Here is a 20,912-nt window from a genome sequence, read left to right on the forward strand (position 1 = left end):
TGGGAAACTCAAAATGTTGGAAAAAATGTTGTGACATTCAGATATGGGAATGCATCTACTTAAAGAAATTATAATCCACGACAAGGGAATTATACTCAACAACAGCAGAACTACAGTTAGCATCCTTAGAGGCATTAACAATAAGGTCCGAAATAATCACATCAAAATTAGATGCAACCACAATATTCTTTGATGATGAATTAGAATATCCAAGGACAGCGACAACAATAGTATACACACACTTCTGCTTCTGTCCCGTTAACTACTCTTAACACGTTAATGAGAGAGCATATTACTCACACAGAAGCTATTGTTCAAGGAAATTCGTCTTTCATTCAAGCATTGGAGGCACAATTGGGATAGCTTGCTTCAAATCTGAATACTCGACCACAAGGCTCCTTACCTATTAACCTCGAAAACCCCAGCTCGAGCGGGAAAGAGTAATGTAAAGCTATCACTCTTAAGAGTGGTAAACAAACTGGTGAGCCGATTATCAATTCTACTGTAGCATCCCCAGATATTGGTGAGATAAGCACTGATACAAAGTTTGATTCTGAAGAGCTTGTTGATGTACTAGGAAAAAAATACCACCAACTATCACTCACATGTCTTATATTCGACCCTCGAAATTGTGGACACAACCAAAAGTATTACCGCAACCGTATGTCCTTCCACCTGTACCCGTTTCACAAAGATTCAAGAGGAATGAAAATGATAAATAGTATCAGCAGTTTCTAGATACACTGAAACAACTGCAGATCAATATTTTTTTAGTGGACGCTTTGGTACAAATTCTAAGTTATGGGAAATTTATGAAAGAGCTGTTATCCAAAAAGAAACAAATCACTGATGTTGAAACTATTGCATTCACAGAAGGCTGTAGTGCTATCTTGACAAACAAGTTTCCCCTTAAATTGAAAGATCCTAGAAGCTTTACCAATCCATGTTTGATTAGCAATCAATATTTGGGCAAAGCTTTATACTATTTGGGAGCTAGTATCAACCTCATGCCACTATCTACTTTTAGAAAGTTGGGAATTGGTCATATGAAACCCACTGCAGTGATATTGCAACTGGCAGATCAACCTTTAGCTGAACCTGAAGGGCAAATCAAAGATGTTCTAGTTCGTGTGGATAAATTTATTTTTTCAGTTGATTTTATCATACTTGACTACGAAGCAAACAGGAAAGTTGCCATAATCTTGGGACGACCATTTTTAGCCACTGGTCAAACTCTCATTGATGTTTATAAAGGAGAACTCACCATGCGATTGAATGATGAGCAAGTTACCTTCAGTTTTTTTGAGTCTTTTCATAAAAAGGATAAAGCAAAATGCCACACTGTCGATGTTCTCAAAAATTTGATTGAGGAAGAATTCAACAACCAAAGCATAAATCCTTGCTGAAGAAGTTGCAATGACATCTGAGGCTGAATCCATAGATAATTGTGATAGCTCGGTTGAAGCTAGTACTGTTGAAGTCAAGCATAGATGGAAAATTGAATCCTTAGACCTAACCAACAGAACCAATCCAATCTTCAAACCATCAATTAAAGAAGCTCCCACTCTGGAATTGAAACCACTACCTCATCATCTTAAATACATCTTCTTGGGTGATCACAATACTCTTCTAGTTATTGTCTCTGCAACACTGGATGCAACACAAGAAAAGAAATTGACTCACATTCTCAAGTAGCACAAACGAGCTATTATCTTGAGTATTATGGATATTCAAGGTATAAGTCCGTTTTTTGCATGCAAAAAATTAAGTTAGAATATGAAAGCCAGTGGTTAATTGAACCGCAAAGAAGGTTAAATGAGAAGATGAAGGAAGTGGTCAAGAAAGAAATCATAAATGGCTTGATGTAGGAATTATTTACCCAATTTCTGATAGCATGTGGGTGAGTCCAGTGCAATGCATCCCTAAAAAAGTGGCATCAAAGTTGTTCACAATGATAAGGATAAATTACTACCAACACGCATCCCCATGGGATGGCGAGTTTGTATGGACTATCGTAAATTAAATGCAGCCGCAAGGAAGGATCATTTTCTACTTCCCTTCATTGACCAAATGTTAGATCAGCTTGTTGGAAAAGCTTACTATTGCTTCCTAGATTGCTATTCTGGATACAACCAAATTTCTATTACACTAAAAGATCAGGAAAAAACAACTTTCACCTGCCCCTTTAATATTTTTGCTTTTCGTCGTATGCCTTTCGGTCTTTGCAATGCATCAGCCACATTTCAAAGGTGTATGATGACAATATTCTCAGATATGATCGAAGAGTCATTAGAGGTCTTTATGGATGACTTTTCAGTTTATGGGAATGATTTTGATCATTGCGTTGACAATTTAGATAAAATACTGCAGCGATGTGAGGACACTCATCTTGTCTTGATTTGGGAAAAATGTCATTTTATGGCAACTGAAGGCATTATGTTGGACCATCACATCTCTAATCAGAGTATTCAAGTAGATAAAGCTAAGGTGGAAATCATCGAGAAATTACCCCCACCGACAAATCTGAAAGGTATTTGTAGCTTTCATGGACATGCAGGATTTTACCGAAGGTTTATTAGGGATTTTTAAAAATTGCAAAACCATTGTGCTTATTGTTGGAATAGAATCGAAAATTCCTCTTTGACTAGGCATGCCTGGATGCCTTAATTCAATTAAATAAGTAGTTGGTCAATGCACCAATTTTCGCTGCACCCAATTGGTCTCAGCCTTTCGAAGTTATGTGCGATGCAAGTGATTGCGCCGTGGGTGCAGTGCTAAGACAACGTAAAGGAAAAATTTTTCACGTCATTTATTATGCCAATAGAACTCTTACAGAAACTCAATTCAATTATACCACCACAGAGAAAGAATTGCTAGCCGTTGTCTTTGCTTTCGACAAGTTTCATTCTTATCTTGTCGGTGCAAAAGTTACGGTAAAGTTACTGACTGATCATTCGGCATTGCGATATCTCGTTGCAAAAAGAGATGTCAAACCAAGACTGATACTATGGATTTTATTATTGCAAGAATTTGACATTGAGATAAAAGACCGCAAGGGGTTAGGGAATCAAGTTACTGATCGTTTGTCAAGATTGGAAGTTGGCAGCGAAGACGGGAAAATACTTCAACTTGTCGACACATTCCCATATGAGATGTTATTCGCTATCGATGTAACTCTTTGGTATGTAGATTTGGTTAATTACTTGGTGTGTGGTTCCCATTGAGTATCAAGGGCCATAAAAAAAGAAATATTTCTTTGTGACGTAGTGAAGTACCATTGGAACGAGTCGTATTTATTCAAAGTATGCAATGACAACATCATTCGGCATTGTGTTCTGGAAGAAGAGAATGATTGTCATGATGCTCCTTATGGAGGCCATTTTTGTGACATGAGAACTGCTACTAAGGTTCTACAATTAGGATTCTACTAGCCATCATTGTTCAAGGATGCTCATAATTTTATGAATCAATGCTACAAATGTCAGCGCACTGGTTCTATTTCCTAACGTAATTAAATGTTGCAACAGCAAATTATGGAAGTTGAATTGTTTGATGTTTGGGGAATTAATTTTATGGGATCATTTCCAAGTTCATTTGGAAATATTTACATATTAGTCACCGTTGACTATATTTCGAAGTGGGTGGAGGCTATTGCTATCGTAAAGGATGATGTAAGGACAGTGCTCAAATTTTTTCAGAAGCATATACTCACCCGTTTTGTCACACCAAAGGCCTTGATTACTGATCAGGGTACACATTTCCATTGCAACCAAGTAGTAGCCACATTAAAGAGATATGGATTCAATCACAGAATGGCCACTACTTGTCATCCACAAACAAATAGACAAGCTGAAGTTTCAAATCGACAAATTAAAAAGATTCTTGAGAAGGTTGTGAACCCTTCGAGAAAAGATTAATCTTCCCAATTGGATGACACTCTATGGGCTTTACGGACAGCATACAAGACTCCAGTGGGGATGTCTCCATATTAATTGGTTTTTGGGAAAGCATGTCACTTGCTACTTGAACTGGAACACAAAGCGATGTGGGCAATTAAACAAGTGAACATGGACTATGACGCTGCTAGAAAGAAAAGGTTGTTGGACATCACTAAGCTAGAGGAGATTCGAAGAAATGCTTATGAGAATGTTGCGATTTCTAAGGAAAAGACCAAACGATGGCATGACAAGATTATTTTGTAGCGACAATTTACCACAGGACAACAGGTTTTATTATTCAACTCTCGACTTAAATTACACCCAAGTAAATTGTGTTCACGATGGTCTGGTCCATTCAAAGTTGTCGACGTATTTCCCCATGGTGCAGACACAATTTGAGGTTTATGTGATGGACACCAGTTCAAAGTTAATGGACAAAGATTGAAACACTATTTTGGAAATAAGAATCAAGAGCAGGTAGAGACCATTAATTTGGTCCAAACATTTTAATTTTTTAATTTATTATTCCTAGATTTAATCTTATTTTATTCTTGTTTTGTAAAGCTTGTTTTCTTTCCTTTGCAGAATAATAAGGTATCAATGTTGACACAACATGATTTGGTTGTCAACGCATTCCATACCACTATGTTACCATTAATCAGAATTAAGGGAACTTCAATCTTCACCGTTGGATCAAAACCCACCTAGTTGTTTAATCCATTTGAGCAGGCACAATTCTTATTGGACACCACTCTTCCTGCTAGTTTTGAATCTCTCCACAAAACATCACAACTCTGTATTTTCCTCTTTCACTCCCTATAAAGTCTACACCATTGTGTCGAGTGCAAAATATTCAAGCAACCATTTTTATTCTTTTTCCTTACTCAAGATCCCACCTTTTTCACTTAAAATCATCTTCCTTCTACAAAAGATGGAAAGAACAAGAGGTTTGACCAAGAAATCCAATAGACCTACTAAAGAACATACATCCTCTGCCACCGTAGTTCGCGAGTTAGAATCCTCCAGACCAGTGTAGAAAAAAGAACCAGTAATCTTTTTGAATAAGGCGGTAAGGGAATGATTTCAAGACAACATGTTACGCTAAAATTTTCACCCTGAATAAGGCATTTCCCTATCGCAACAACAGGAGTTGGGAAAATATATTCACCGAACCATTTCTAAACTAAAATGGGGAAATTTTTACACTAACCTTGCAAGCTATTCCCCTTCCCTGGTATGTGAATTCTATGCCAGCCTATAATACCAAGATTTAGAATTTATTTCTGTTCGTGAATGTCTACTCCCATGGGATGCCAACACAATCAGTGAGTTATATAACCTTACGGTTGATGTCTACAGAAGTGACAGACGAGAAAAGGGACCTGCTCATACAGGATTTCTGTATTGAACGAGCAGGCTGGGCAGGGTCACATCCAAAGAAATTTACAATGCACAACTATTTCTTAACCCTTTACTGTAAAATATGGTTTCACTTTGTTAACTGCAAACTACTACCGTCTACCCACAACACCACCGTCAATCTTGACAGAATGTGTCTGATACATTCCATTATCAAGGGTAGAAAGATTGATGTAGGAAAAATTCTCCATCGAGAAATTACTGAATGTGCAGCCCAGCAGACTGGCATTTTGGTTTTCCCATCATTGGCAATGTCACTATGTCGGCAGAAAGGCATTGTGCCCTAGGAAGATGAAGAAATAATGGATAATAAGGGTCTAATTAATGAAGCCTCTGTCGAGAGGATGACTTGTGGTACAGAAACACTAATACTAAAAGAGGCAAGAACTAGCAAGACAAAGAAGGGCAAAGCCAAAGCCGACAGTAAAAGAAAAACCTTGCAAATAGAGACATCCTTATGGCGTAAGATGAAAGATGTTGAGAAAATGGTTACTTCCATAAAAAATAGGCAAACCAAACTTCCATATGTTTTATGCTTATACTAAAGCTTGGAACAGTTCCATTGTAGGCACATTAAGCCAATTGAGCCCATCTCCAATACCAAACTTCCTAGTGTTTCCACCAATTATTAGAAACTATGAGCATTCATCTGCGAGTGGCGACTTCGAAAACTGAAACTGATCGGTGGCATCTCCTCCCATCGTGCAACTCTCTGATAATGACAAAGATGAAGAATCCAGGGATATTGAGGAATGTTTGCTCAAGATTAATAGCTTGTTCGATGATGGTACTTTTGCTAATCAACAGGACACTATTGTTGAAAAATACATTGATGCTGGAGAAGAAGAAGTTGTTGTTGAAGCGAAAGTTGTTGCTAAAGAAGAAAAAATTGTTAAAAATGAGAAAGAACGAGAAGAAGAAAATTTTGTTGAGAAGGTTGTCACCACACCCGGATCTATGGGTGCAAGTATTGCTTCTTTGGAGCAAACTGGAGTGAGACCGGTAGAAGTTGCTGAGGTCACCAGTGAGGGGCAATGCAATTCATGGGCAATAGTGGTCTACACTAGACCACTCCAAGTGGCTTCTCCTACACAAACAGTAGCAAATGATGCTGGGGCTGAGCCAGGAACTGAGGAGCAATCCAAAGGCCGTGCAAAGCCAAACGAAAAGAAAAGGAAGCACTCCAAGGTTAAAAAAATAAAATAAGGAAGAGAAGAAAATGAGGAGAAAGAAACATCATACAGCCACATCGACGGCTGTGGATAACTGAGTTAGTTTGTTTTAAGCTTTAGTTATAGTGTTCATGCATTGCATGTAGCTGTAGGTTTTATTTTGATAAGTATACATTGTCTTTACTTTATTATTATCATTACATATTCTTGTCAGTGCATTGGGGACAATGCAATCTTTAAGTTTGGGGGAATGTCTATGGAACTGGAAATACACCCACATTTTAATTTTTTTTTGAAGCATGTGAGGTTTATGCACAATTGCTTGAAAAAAATTTTTGTTACATTCGATGCTTAATTCTTGGATCATGTGAATTGTCAATGAATGAGTTGGACAAATTTGACTTAATTTTGTATATTCAATACTTTAATGAATGATTTAGGTTACATTAGTAATAAATGACTAGTAGCATTCATTGAATCTTGAATGAAACTGTCTTCTACGGATGCTTATATATATAGATAGTTATAAATAAGTGACACCCCAAAGTGGGTGTGTTGTGGAATTTTAAAAGGGGAACACTCCAATGCAAGCGATAGAAAAATTAATCTGGCCAAAGGCCATCGCTGCATGAGTGTGTGTCCATGCAATTACGTACTCCCTAGGGGTTTGTTGCATCCCATCGTTACTTCTCAAGAATAAGGGTATAGTAATGCAGCGATATCCCTTACGCCGTAAAAAAAACTCATTCATATATATAAAAACTCATTCTCAAGAACAAGGGTACAATAATGCAATCTTACTCATTCATGCTTATGTATTGTCGAAGCAATGTTCTTTTATCTGAATGTGACTCATTCATTGGGATTTTAGGTGATTCAATTCTCTAGAATGTTCATTTTCCTTACTTAGTAATGTTTTGATGCCTTGCTAGCTTTTATTTTACTTGAGGACAAGTAAAAATTCAAATTTGGGGGTGTAATTGTAGTAGAAAGAACATATGATTTTTTCCTACTTATTGTTTAAATTGTTCCCATTTACTTACCCTTAGCATACATTTTAGCATGTTAAGTTTAGTAAATTGCATTTTATAACTCAGTGAATCCTAGTCTATTTTATCTTTAATTTTGCTATCTTTCTGCACTAATGTCGTTGCATGAGTTCATTCCAGATTGCGTCTGAAATTATCACCGCAGTTGACAGATATCCGCAATGTCGCTGCATGAGTTAATTCCAGATTGCATCCAGAATTGTCGCTGCAGTTGACAGCTGTCTAATAAGAGCCAACCATGAGTGAGTTGTCCAGTCTGGTGTAACTACCTTGTACAAAAAAGGACAGAAGAATCCTAAGGGAAGGACACCTGTACTGTTAAGAAAAACATAAAAGGATAACGTAAGAAGAATAAAAGTGAATTTTGCTGGACCACCATTCTCTTTCCCTATTTTGAAGCTTGTGGCCATGGTAGCTTGAGCCTCCTTTGGGTGAGCCAATGTGAAGACTGATGCATATCAACTCTTGATGAGGAGATCTAAGTGCAAAACATTGGGAAATGGATAGATTCAATCGAATAGCCTAGGAATAGTATTCTCCATTCGATTCTTTCTCATTTCTTGAATACGCTGGTGATTACTCTATGTTTTCTACTGTATGGAAGTACAATGAATGCTTTGTTAAGTTTTATCTTATTGAATATTATTTTTGTTTTTTAATATTGGAGGTTTGAATGTTCTAAACACAGAAGTGTTATTGCAGTCACTAACACTGGAAGGTGTAGTGATAGTTTGAGCTAATAAGAATTTTAGTAGAAGTTGAGTAAGGACTAAACTAAAGGAATTTGGTCCACTTGTTCTTAATAATGCCATATTTCCATCATAGGAAGGTGAGGTTAATGTGCATGGTTAAGTCTCAGATTAAACAAAAGAGTGGAATTTGGTAAGATATACATTAATTTTATTGCGTCCACAATCACCTATCTTTTATATCGTGTGAGTACTTAGTATACTACTGAAGATTCATGTTGGGAATCCCAGTTTATCCATAGCATACTTTATCTTATTGTTTTTGAGTTATTGCTTCGACAACTATATTCACAATTTACCTCACTTCTCTCTAGTTATTGCACCGACATTAATAGACAAAAGACAATCATCCCTGTGGGATCGATATCCAACATATTCACGTTTGTCTATTATACTTGCACCCACAATATACTCTTACACATTATTGATGTGACGTTTACAGCCGATCAATTATTTTTTGGGTTGGTTCTGTCTTGAAGTTTCTGCAAATAATGAGGTTGGTAATTAGTACTTTTAACTTGATTTAAATTGTTACCCCCTCCTTGGTTTCCTCCCCATCTCAAGTTCGGGTGGTCCCTCCAATCGGAATTATATGTATTTGAATAAGGGCTTCCACCCCTATTCCAAATGTAATTCACATCCTTAGCATCCTCAGCAGGATTGTTGATATAATGGAAGAGTGGCTTGACTCTTTCATACATAGACGATGCAAAAGCATATTCTATGCGGTTTAATCTGTCCATTATCTGCTGATACTTACCATCCTCTTAAATAGCTTTGGTCATAGCGGTTTTCTGGCCATATGTGAAATGTTTAGTTGGCAACTGATAGGAGTTTAATGCCATATTTTCAATAATTTTGTATGCATCCTCATATGTTATGTTCATAAGAGCTCATCCTACTACTCCGGCTAGTCTAGATTGTGCATTTGCATCCAACCCATTGTAAAATACCTACTGTTGCATCCTGTAAACGAAAAAATATATAGGATTTTTCCTATGTAATTTATCACCTTTTTACTTAAATTCGTTGTTAAAACTAATTAATTGTTTAATAAATTAATGAAATATATGAAAATATGAAATTAGGACATAGAAATTATTAAAATGTGATTTTATGCTTTATTATATAGTTTTCATGCAATAAATGGCTTATTTTATATTAATTTGAATATATTATTCTTTTTAAGACATAAAGTGGGCCATGCATGATTAAATTAAATAATAAAATATAAAATTATATTTAATAATTCATTTTAAAATATTTCATTAATAATTTGGGTTTTAATTAATTAATTAAATTGGATAAATTTAATTCTTTGGTCCTCTAACTTGTTGATTTATTTTGGACAGGTCTGATAGCTTTGCTGGATTACAAAACCTTCCAAATTGGAGACCTAGTAAACCCAAAATTCGAATGCACATGGCTATCCATAAACCACGTTTTGGTTTAATTGCACAAGGTCCTTGAAGAGTTGAAGAAATTACAGATTTACCTGAAGATTTGCACTTGACCGAATCTCAGTCCTGAGTTGTTGTAGCACTCAAATTGACACAAAATCAAGGAAAAATCAGCTCAACTTACTAAAGTTATGGTCGACCACCCATTGAAGATGCTTCAAAATTTGGAAACTCCTATTTTTAGCAAACTATCTATCTCTCCTCACTTATAAATAAGACCATCTCATTCTATCATTCATCATCCCTCAAGCATCCATCAAACACCATTCTCTCTTTTTCTCTTAACCTTTTCCATTCCCACGCCTAGCATCATCTCTTCATAGAGATTTTAGCAATTAAGCCTCTTAAAGAACCCTTGGTTGGTCATCTTAGAAAACTATCAGCATTGGAATGAAGGAGTCTCATCAGTCAGAGTTTTGGGTGACAGCCACTTTAAATGGGGTTTAATCTTTCTTTTGTTTAACTTAATATAAAGATGTTTGCTATGTGTTCTTTATTCTTGTTTACAACAATGTTAGCTTAATTGTATTTAAGCTAGGATGATTGCTTTGATTAAATAATATTTATTTGATTCATACTTATAATGTTTGTGCCTCAATCGATCATGTTTTAAATTATAATCAAGTCTGTATTTTGTTCATACGTGATTGAAATGCACCTGAATTAGCTGAGCGATCCTAACTAGACGACGGCTAATAGATGCATAATTGAAATGTGCATGCTCAATTTAGATCCTAACACGATTAAATTGTAGGTTGCAAAACAACTCTAACTAAGCTCTGTTATCTGCATAGTTTTTAGATTTGTGTGATTAAATTGTTTCAAACCTAACACGTCCCTGTTACCTCACACGAATGCTAAGAAACCCTTAGTAAATAAGGATCAGTAAAATGCATATTTACTAAGTAAAGGATTCTGAAAAGAACTAATGTGGTTTCCAAACTCATGAAAGATCGAGTTGCCATGGAATGTTTTTCTGAATGTTATTAAGCATGTTGATAATAACTTGAGTTTAATTAAAGTAATTATCCTAGTTTATTTATGTTATAATTGTTGCAAATTGTGTTTAATTTTACTAAAATCTATTTCATTCATATAGTTCGCATACTTAGGATAATTTGCATTAGTGATCATCGCATTTAGTTTAATATATTTTAATTACCACTTTTCAACTATATTGTGTTTTTATTTACCAAATTGTTAACATAATTTTACAAATTAAGTGACTTAGCACAAATACAGTCCTTGTGGAGACGATAACTCGATACTTACTTATTACTTGATAACGACTGTGTACACTTTAACAAACCTAAGCGTTACACATCCACTCAGGAAATCAATGGTGAGAACATAATTGAATAAACATTTTGAAGTGTTCCAATGCCTCATAAAACCTTTTTCCTTCCATATGTCTAAAGACAACAATCTCTCTTTTTAGCTGAACTTCTTTACTAATCGAGAAGAACTTTTGTAAGAACTTTCCAACAAATTCATCCCATGTTGTGATAGGTCTTGGTGCCTGCGACTTTAACCAAGAAAAAACGTTATCAATCAATGAAAAGGGGAACAATCGAAGACGAATAGCATCATCAATGACCCTGTTATACTTAAAAGTATCATAGAGTTGGAGAAATCATTTCAAATGTTGGTTAGGGTCCTTTATCATAGTGCCCCTAAACTATAAATTATTTTGGATCATTTGTATCATCGTCGGCCTTGCTATACTTTCTTGAACCATGTCTAAGCTTAGTAAGGAATAATTTCTTAGACTAATCTCATTTTGTGCCATTTGCACATTTGTGGGTAACTACGGTGCTGGTGGGTCCCCTAGGGTGTTACCGTCAGCGTCATAAAATAATAGATTATTACATGGTACATTAATTGCAGCTGGTGGTGGTGGATCATCCATTTGCTATTGCTGCCGGTGATTTCTTCGGATTATTCTTTCTGGATTTGTGGTTGCTATAATTGGTGTGCCTCTACTTCAAGTCATACACAAACCAAAGAAATAAAATATTTAGTAGTACTAAAAGAAAATAAAATCGAATTTATAATTGAGAAATTTACTAATTATTATTTTAAGAGCGAAAATTAAAATTAATCTAGTAACATTGCCTCCTCGGCAATAGTGCCAACAACTTGATCACCTTTAGATGTACTAACGTTTAGAGTGTGAATATTGCAATAAAATAGAGAGTTATGAGGCGATATCAGTATACAGGTAAAGTTTTAATATAGATTTTAAAGCGCAATATGTGAGTACTCTGGGGATCGTACCCAAAGGAGGCAAGTACTAAATCAATCTTAACTTCATCAATTAAAGATCTAATTAATACTTTAAGTCTGTTATAGTACGAGAGTAAAGTAAGAAATATGTATAGGGTTTGTAAAATAATAAAATACAATAACCTAAAAAGAAATTAAATTTTTGAGAAATAGAGATAAATAAAGTGAATCAAATCTGATGATGGGTGATTAGCTCGCTTTGGCAATCCCACTTAACTATCGCCTCGGGTTCCTCATCAACCAACTAGTCACTACCCTAGCAGGATCTTCCGATCTTCCACTAACATAATGAGTCAGTAAGAACTACTTATCTTTTGACCTCATAGTCTAGACTAGTCTGGGATAAAGGTGCTCACGAATGCGCAATACCAATTTTGGGTTAATTCCCACCTTATAACTTCCCAGGGTTGTTAGGCCTAGGGCTTGTTTCACGTTCTTCCTTTTCCAAAAAATTGATTCGTTGAGTAACCCTACAAAACAGTTAAGAGATCCTACCTCCACTCGCTAATCCCTCACAGAAGAATTAGTTCCTCATGGCTTTAATAAACAACATGGAAAGAATGTAAGAATTGATCATGGGAAATGAAGTAAAATAGAGAGTTTAAGAAAGCCTGATTGATATTGAATAATACAAACCCATAGAAGTTGATCTTGCTTTACAAGTAGATCTCTTGAAAAAAAATAAAGAAGACTATAAAAACCTAGGAGAAATAAGAAAACAAATTTAAAACCTAAGAAAAGAATCTGAGCTAATGGAATGGTGTCCGTAATGTGTGACGAAGAAGCCTATTTTTAGCCTTTAGGTAGTCGTCGTCCTTAACCCAAGGTTAGCTAATGTTCCCGAGCTTTAAGGTCAATTGTACAGGCCAAAACACCCCTACTTTGTATTTTATTCTCATCACAGAGTCCACATTACGACACACTAGGACCTATGTCACGATATAGAAACCAATATACTCCTCTACAACCATCTTCAAGGGTATGTCGCGACATCCTCAGCCTGTGTCGCAACATTGAAGGCAGTTTCTCACTTTCTCTATTCTGCTCTCTATGTTGCGACATTGGATCTCCCATATGGTGACATAGAGTCCAGTATTAGCCCAAAATTCCTTCTAATAGTCTCCTGCACACTCATGAAGTACGATAGCTCTCCCTTAGACCTCATTCGGCTTTAGGGTCAAGAAAAGACTCGATGTGCACATTTTATTGAATGTAAGTAAAACTAAAGAAACTTAACTAAATCATAATGAAAATGCTTGTATTCAAGCTCCTTAAATGTGAAAACTAGCTTAACCTACTACACCGAATTATAGCAGATTATTATCCCAATAAAAATTCTCGCTTTCTAATCTTTGCGTCATGTCGAAGTTTACTCCTCTCCATTTACATCTTAGTATTTTCCTATGCCATAAATCTGAACTCTTCAAATTCTTGGAGTTGTAATAGTCATAAATCTGAACTCTTCAAATTCTTGGAGCTGGAATAGTCATTCGTCACTGACCAGTACTCGTGGTGTACCAAACCTAACAAATATGTGTTTCCTAAGGAATCTTACTACAAATTTTGTATCATTAGTAGGTAGTGCAACAGCTTTGACCCATTTTGAGGTATAATCTATGACCAGGAGAATATATGGATTCTCGAAAGAACTCGAAAAAGGTCTCATGAAATCAATTTCCCATACATCAAACACTTCAACCTCGATTATTTCTGTTTGCGTCATTTGATCCCTTTTAGATATATTTCCAATTCTTTGACACTTATCACATTCCTGGACAAACTCATAGGCGTCTCTATTCATTGTTCGCCAATAAAAGCCTAATTGTATATTGAGTTGTCCTTTTTCCACCAAAATGCCCTCTATAGGATGTGTAATACCTTTGTAAAATATTTTGTATCTCTTCCTCTGCTACACATCGCCTGACTAATTGATCTGTACATTGTCGAAACACATATTTTTCTTCCCAAACATGATTTTTCGATTCATGAGCTATCTGTTTTTTCTATTGCCCAAATGCTTGTGCTAGGAAGACCCTTCTTGCGATGTAATTAACATAATCTGCATACCATGTTGTTAGATGCTTACTTGGTCTTGATTGATTAATGTCTACTCTGAATAATTGTTCATCTACAAAGGTTTCCTTAATATCTTCAATTTCCTCCTTTTATGAATGGTTACCAATTCTAGATAAGTGATCTGCAATTTGATTCTTAGTCCCCTTCCTATCCATTATCCATAAATCAAATTCATGAAGTAATAAAACCCATCTCGTTAGTCTAGCTATTGTTTATTTTTTCTTCATGATGTATTTTAGCGCCGAGTGATTATTATACACATATACATGCAAACACTACTGTCAACATCTCTTTCTCAGTTGTAGTGTAGTTGCACTGTGCAGAATTCAATGTTTTGCTAGCATAATGAATAGCCCCAAATAAATTGTTCTGATTTTGTCCTAACACTACACCTACTGCGTAGTCACTAGCATCACACATAATAATAAAATGTTTTGACCAATTTGAGGTAATCATTATAGGAGCAGATACGAGTTTTTCTTTTATTACCTCAAAAGCTCTGATGCTGCTTTGGTCAACTACGAAAGGTGTTTCTTTTTGGAGAAGTTGATTTAGAGGTTTAGAAATATGAGCAAAATCTTTTATAAGTCTCCAATAAAATCCTGCATGGCCTAAAAAATTTCACAAATCTTTAACATTTTTTCGGATTTGGAAGATGCTTGATAACTTTAATTTTAGCTTTATCCACTCCCAAACCTTTTCCAGATATTTGGTACTCAAATACTAGTCTTTTTTTCACCATGAAATGGCATTTTTCCCAGTTGAGTACTAGGTTACCTTCCTTGCATCTTTTTAACACTTTTTCAACATTATCCAGGCATTCTTGAAAAGAGTCTCCATATACGAAAAAAATCGTCCATGAATACATCTAACCCCTCTTCTAACATATCATCAAAGATCGCAGTCATGTATCTCATGAAGGTTTCTGGAACATTACATAGGCCAAAACGCATTCTCTTAAAGGCATACGTACCAAAAAGGCAGGTGAAGGTAGTTTTCTCTTAATCATCGGGATGAATTGGTATTTGATGATACCCTGAGTACCCGTCAAGGAAGAAATAGTATTCTTTTATTGCTAATCGATCAAGCATTTGATTAATAAAGGGCAACAAAAAATGGTCTTTTTTGTTGCGTCATTCAATTTCTAATAACCAATGCATACCTTCTAATTTCTAACTGTTCAAGTGGTAATTAACACATTATTAATGTTCTCGACTACAGTTAGTCCTCCCTTCTTTAAACAACACTGGGTTGGGCTAACCCACTCACTATCAGAAATAGAGTAAACAATTCATGCATCTAGCCATTTAAGCACTTCCTTTTTTACCACCTCCTTCATGGTTGGATTCAATCTTCGTTAAGTGTCTACCATATGTCTTTTTCCCTCCTCTAATCTAATCTCGTGTTGACAAAACGAAGGATTTATTCCTTTAATATCAACAATTGTCCATCCTATCGCGTTTTTATGCATTTTTAGGACATTTAATAAAACTTATTCCTATTTTGCAACTAAACTTGTGGCAATAATTACTGGTAAGGTATTTTGTTTCCCTAGATACCCATACTTTAAATGATTCAGCAAGGGCTTCAGTTCTAACTCTGGAGGTTTGACAATAGATGGTACCATCTTCACTAAGTTTGGGAACATTTGCTTCAGTTGTTCCTTATTCTGTCTCCACCAGTCCAATTGAGTTACTATGTGGTGATTCTCGTACTCCACACTGTCCCATTCCTCTTCTATTTCGTAACCCATTGATTCTTTCACACTAAACTCCAATTGATTGCATTCTTTCTCTCTATGTTCCATGGGTTCCAATCCTTGATTTCATACTTCAGGACATTCTTCCCAGGTTGATTCATTGATGTTGTATCTTTCCAGTATCTCTATTACTTCCTCTTGAGTTTTCGTCCAAATACTTCCCCCATCATGATATCAAACTTTCATCTATTTTGACTATTACTTAGATGGAATTCCTGCATAACTAACAATACTTCATTTAAGGTCAAATTTCCTCAAGAATGCGATAGGGTCTTTATTGGCGTGATTGGCAAACCTGACATTATTAGAGATCCATGTTAGTAGAGCATGTCCTAATTCAAAATTTGGACTATAGATAACAGGTCGGGAAATGCTAGACCTTAGCCAATTTACATCAAATAATGTCCCCAGGACTTGCATATTGTTAATAACCTATGTGTGAATCGTGGATATAACTTAAAAATTTTCTAATTATTCTAGTTAAGTGTGAAAATTAAAATTAACCTAGTGACATTGCCTCCCCGACAATGGCGCCAACAACTTGACCGCCTCCAGATGTACTAACGTCCAGAGTGTGAATATTGCAATAAAATATAGAAGTATGAGGCAATATTTGCAAGTACACGGGTCTAGTTGGAATATAGTTTTACAACGAAGTGGGTGAGTAGTCCAAGGATCATACCCAAGGAAGGTGAATGCTAAATTGATTCTAACTTAGGCACTAAAAAATCTAATTAGTACTTTTAAATTCAATTATAGTATGAAGAGTATAAAATAAAGGATTTTTGGGGTTTTTATAATAACAAAAATAAATCATAAAAATATAAACTTCAAAAGATTAAAAAGAAAGAATAAATCAAATCTGACTATAAGTGATTAGCTCACTACGGTAATCTCAATCAACTATCACTTCAGGTTTATTTTCAATGAACTAGTTGCTACCTTAGCAGGATCTTCCGATCTTCCACTAATGTAGTGAGTCAGCAAGAAGTATTTATCTTCCAACCTCAGAGTCCAGATTGGTCTGGGGTTAAGGTGTTCATGGATGGGCAACACTAATTTTGGGTTAATTCCCACCTTGATGGCTTCATGGGGTTGTCAGGCCTAAAGTTTGTTTCATGTTCTCCCTTTCCTAAACAGCTAATCCATTGAGTAACCCTACAAAATAGTTACTAGGTCATACCTCTGCTGGAACGTCAGTACCCCCATGGCGCAGTGACAATTAATAATAAAAAATAATTCCGGCGATCCAACCCATGGATCCATATGCAAGGAATTAATCGGGGTGAAATCATGGTTTCGAAAGTACCGTAATTTCAATCTGAGTAGGCAGCGACGCCTCGGCAATGAGAAGTCTGATCTACTATCAAACCAAGTCGCAACCTTTTATGATTCTGACCTCTACGTAATCCACCCAGTTTGGCAATGAACGGAAGAAAATCTCCAAAACAGTTTTGGAGAAAACTTTGCTTGACGGTTGTTAGACCTCACAATCAAAAATACATAGTCTTTTTAGGGGTTTTTTAATTGGTATATATATTTTTATCCGAACATAATAATCATAATTAAAATAAATAAATATAATAATGTTTTTTTATAACCAAAAATTATAACTACATTAATTATAACAAAGATTTCGGTAAACTCTATTTATTTAAATTTATATACGACTAAAATTTATATATATTAATAGAACTGTGTTCTCATTATGTGTACAACATTCTTGTACATATAATATGTTCGATATTTGATAGCCCAATTAAATTAATTCTATGTTTAATTCATGTGACAACCAAACATAATACCAACTATGTTTTATTCCGTTCATTTCAACCATAGGGAGTGACCCTGTAGGTTCTTGTAACGTTAGTAGTAATACTAGAACGATTCTAAAGTTACAAACAATGAGTGACATCTAGCAATGCATCATTGTTACCTAAGTTAAAAGAAGTCATGATTCGACATAACCTTTTGTGATTAAACTTTCATGCATTAATCCTTAGGTCCTTTTATCTTTGGAATGGACACAAGTCATGGAATAGTCACACTTGCATAGTCCATCCCATGTTCCTTGATATCTTGAGTAGACTATGATATACAAATAAGTATGACATCTCATATCAACTTATCTGAGCATGGCCATGCATTTCTAGTCTCACTCAATCAACTGGCCTAAGATATTACTCCCATTATGTAGGAGGGACTTATCATATATTGATCAACCATATCCCTTTACATAGATTGTGGTATATCCAACATCAACCTTTATAGAACAACCAGTTACGGTGTACGTTTGACTGTATCAAAATATGCAACTCATGATGTTGGGATAATGATGATCTCATGTCTGAGGATTATATACATATTAATCACTATGAGTAATGTTGTGACAATTACATAGTAATCCAAGAAACATGCTCATAGCAGGTCAGTCTAATATGTTGTTCTTTAACACACATATTCATGCATTGATTTTGACACTCCATATTAATGACAACTCTTTATTATCAATCAACTACATGTTAGCCTTAATGCATTATTGTTGTCCTAGCCAACAATAATACTTGACTAAAGACCTTTTAAGAATAATCATATCATTCCCAGGACATTATTATAAAAATAGTTTATTTGTACACACATGAAAGAAACTAAAATAATAATGGTAACGCCTTATATTAATAAACATGATAAATCAAGTATGTTATTACAACCATCTCATGATTGATCTTTGGGCATACTCTTACAACCTCCACTTGCTAATCCCCCATAGAAGGATTAGTTCCTCATGGCGTTCATGAACAATATATAATTGATGTAAAGAGAAAGCATGCTAATTAAGTCAAGAAGATAGAGTAAATGAAAGAGCTTGATTGTATTGATATTAGGCGTAAATCCATAGAGTTGAATTATTCCACAAGTCAGATCTCTTTAAATAAAAAAATGAACAAATAAACTAAACTATAAAAACATAAGAAAGAAAACGAAACTAAATATAAAGGAAGAAACTAGGTTAATTCCAATATGTCTATAGCTTGTTCTAGAGGATCCTATTTATAGCCTGTAGGTGGCTGTCGTCCTTAACCCTAGGTTAGTTGATGTTCTTAAGCATTAAGTTCAATTGTGCAGACCTTGTTTCGTGTTTAATTTTCTTCCCAGAGTCAATGTCACGACACACCAATACCTGTGTCACAACGTAGCAACCAATATGCTCCTCTATAGCCATTTTTAGGGGTATGTCATGACACCCTCAGTCTGTGTCACGGCATCAAAGGTAGATTTGAGTTTTCTTCATTTTTTCCTTATTTTGTGACATTAGTCCTCTCATGTTGCAACATATCATCTAGTATCATCCTAAAATGCCTTCTAATGGTCTCCTACACACTCACAAAGTATGTTAGCTCTCCCTTAGGCCTCTTTTGACCCTTAGGGTCAATAAAAGACTTAATTTCTACATATTATTGAATGTAAGTTAAACTAAAGAAACTTAACTAAAATGTAATGAAAATGCTTGTATTCAGGCTCCATAAGTGTGAAAGCTAGTTTAATCTACTACACCGAGTTTTGACATTTCAGAAACTAAGGAGGGCCCTCAAACCAAGGGTTGGAAGGCTCTAGCTATCCTCAACAAGCCCTTAATTTCCAACCTCAGTAGCCTTTTAAATCTCAAAAAACTGATAGGAAACCATCCTTCACTAGTGACCCATCTATGAATATTAGGGTTAGTAAATTGGAGGAAAGGGTGCATTCAATACATGCGACAAAGTGTCAAATTCAAGGCCAAATGGACCAACTGCTCCAAGCATTACAAACAAATGTCAACACAAGAATCCCTAGTAACACATAGAATAACTCTAAAAGGGATGGTAAGGAGCATGCTAAAGTGATATCCCTTAGGACGGGAACTGTTGTGCATACGCTGTTTAGACAACCTATAATGGTAGTGAAAGATGAGAAGGATGCTACCCACATTACTGGTGTTGGAATGGAGGTAAATAAAGAGAAAAAGAGTGAAGCGAGGTTAAGGTAGCTGACCCTAATGATACGTCCATTGACAAACTAGAAGTAAAACTATTCCATTTCCCACTAGGCTAGAGTATATGAAGAAAAAGGAAAATGAGGAATTTTTAAATTTGCTTAACATGTTCGAAGTTTAAATGTTAACTTACCTTTGCTTGAATTTCTTGATAAAATGCCTAAATCTGCTAAATTTTTGCAAAAAATCATGTTTAGGTGTAAAAGAATAGGTAAGGGTGAAAAGATTATAGTTAATGTCGAGTGTAGTGCAGCGATAGCTAGGAAAAACACGCCTAAGCTTAAGGATACTCATTGTTTCACTATGCCTATAGAAATTGGGGAAGTAAACTTTGGGAGAGCCCTATGCGGCTTAAGTTCGAGCATTAGCCTCGTTCCTTGTATATTTATCGTAATCTAGGTTTAGGGGATTTAAGAGCTACATCGGTCATGTTACAATTAGCTGATAGGTCCTTAGTGCACCCTAAGGGAGTTCCTGAGGATGTATTAGTGAAAGTTCATCAGTTTATTCGTTAAGTTGATTTTATTGTTTTGGACTTCCAAGAAGACTTAGAAATTCCTATATTGTTAGGAAGTCCATTTTTAGAAACTTCTGAATCAAATATTGATGTTGAGAAAGGATAATTGACTATGAAAATAGATGGTGAAGTCGGGGTGTTTAAATGTGTTAATGTTTTTCCTAATGTGATGAGTTCTTCTTCTTCTTCTTGTCACTCTATTGGTTCAATGCTTCTTCATATTCCTGATAAATTTTATCAAGGTTTTGTAAGTGGTATGGATTTCTAAGTAAAGCTTTAAGGTCATGTAAAGATAAGCTGAGATGGAGGATGGTAAAGTAGGTTCATATGAGGAAATGTGTCGACATTGCTTTCTTAAGCAACAAATGACAAACTTGAGTGTCGAGCATTCCTCTCATGCATCACTTTAGGGGTGTGGCGGATCTCCTGAGAGACCTTAATTGAACTTTCTCCT

At 35.5% G+C, this 20,912-nt stretch overlaps 1 non-coding gene across 1 annotated transcript; it reads left to right on the plus strand.

Moving 5' to 3' along the window:
* The first annotated feature begins 11,121 nt into the window (after window positions 1-11,121).
* LOC121214227 (small nucleolar RNA R71) lies at window positions 11,122-11,227 on the plus strand. Its single transcript, XR_005909813.1, has one exon. It is a non-coding gene; the product is annotated as a small nucleolar RNA R71 (small nucleolar RNA).
* The last annotated feature ends 9,685 nt before the right edge of the window (window positions 11,228-20,912 follow it).

The sequence above is a fragment of the Gossypium hirsutum genome, chromosome D01 (genome assembly GCF_007990345.1).
Source record: "Gossypium hirsutum isolate 1008001.06 chromosome D01, Gossypium_hirsutum_v2.1, whole genome shotgun sequence".
Taxonomy (NCBI): domain Eukaryota; kingdom Viridiplantae; phylum Streptophyta; class Magnoliopsida; order Malvales; family Malvaceae; genus Gossypium; species Gossypium hirsutum.